Source organism: Orcinus orca, chromosome 12 (assembly GCF_937001465.1).
Source record: "Orcinus orca chromosome 12, mOrcOrc1.1, whole genome shotgun sequence".
In the NCBI taxonomy this organism is placed as follows: domain Eukaryota; kingdom Metazoa; phylum Chordata; class Mammalia; order Artiodactyla; family Delphinidae; genus Orcinus; species Orcinus orca.
The window spans coordinates 43,130,696-43,132,165 of NC_064570.1; positions in this window are offsets into that span (position 1 = coordinate 43,130,696).

Below are 1,470 nucleotides of genomic sequence, written 5' to 3' on the forward strand. Positions count from 1 at the left end.
GAATTTTTTCTAAATGCAGTTCAATTGTTTCCTGGGAAAAACAGGGATGCAGGAAATTTTAGGCAGGGAACCTAAGACGGGCCACATTCCAAGGAACAACTACAGGTGCCTATTTTTCTGTATAAAAATCTTACTCATACTAGAAGAGAGAGAATCTTATCTGGGAGTCAGAATTTTCTCTGAGAGCAATCCAATCTAGAGGATAAAGCCCAACATGGTCATCCAAAGCTCCATAAGATTCTAGAATCAAAACCCTATCACTCGGGGCTTCCCTGGTGGCGCAGTGGTTGAGAGTCCGCCTGCCGATGCAGGGGACACGGGTTCGTGTCCCGGTCCGGGAAGATCCCACATGCTGCGGAGCGGCTGGGCCCGTGAGCCATGGCCACTGAGCCTGCGCATCCGGAGCCTGTGCTCCGCAACGGGAGAGGCCACAACAGAGAGAGGCCCGCGTACCGCAAAACAAAACAAAAAACCCTATCACTCAAGTTCTTGTTCCGGGATGGTGGCATAACTCCTTTCAGCCTATCTTTCAAATATCTATAAACTCTCTGGACAAGTGACTTAAAAACCCACGACTAGTTGAAGATACCGAAGAGTAAACGAAGGCAGACATTGCGTGGAGGGGACGCAAAACTTGAATAATTGGTCATGACGGGGATGGTCTCCTATTTTTTGTTTGATAAGTTTTGGGTTTTGCCCTCTTTGTCCCTGGAGCCAGCCACTGTTGTCCAAAAATACTGGTGGTTAAAAACGCAATAGATTCCTTAACCACTAGATGACACTTGCAAACCCAGCATTTTCAAGATAATTTACTCATTTTGGTTGATAGATGGTGATACAGTCCTCTTCAAGATCAAAAGAGGTATTTAACATCATTTACAGAGTGAACAGGCAGTCTCAGGAATACACTCTGTGCTTAACAAAAAGGACTCTATTATGAACAAAGAGTTTTTTCTGAAATGGTAATAATGTATTGTATCAGGTGGTAATACAGAATAAAACTGACTTCCCCATTCACAACCATGCTTGGGCATGTGCTTATCTTTGCTTATTTTTTCATCATAAAAATTATGAATAATTAAAGAAACTCATCTCACTTGCTACAATACAAGCAGTACCGTCTTTCTGATATAGCTAGAACCTAACATTCTTGAAGCATAACTGCAGGACCTGCATGATTTTCATACCCACAGGGATTTTCAATAGATTATACTCTGTGCTTATTTATTAACTAAGCTATTTGCTACCTTGAAGCTGCCTCCTGGCACTGAGTCAAATTCAAGACAAGGCTCTAATTATATGATCTCAATTTAATTCTCCTATAACAAAATTAATGATTTATACTCCATGACTAAGCCCTGTGTGAAAAAGTATACATTTTCTGTTTTCTATACCAATTCATCTTATTCACAAATCCTCCTTCCCACTAACAAAATAAATAAATAATAAAACGATAGATTAAGATTATAT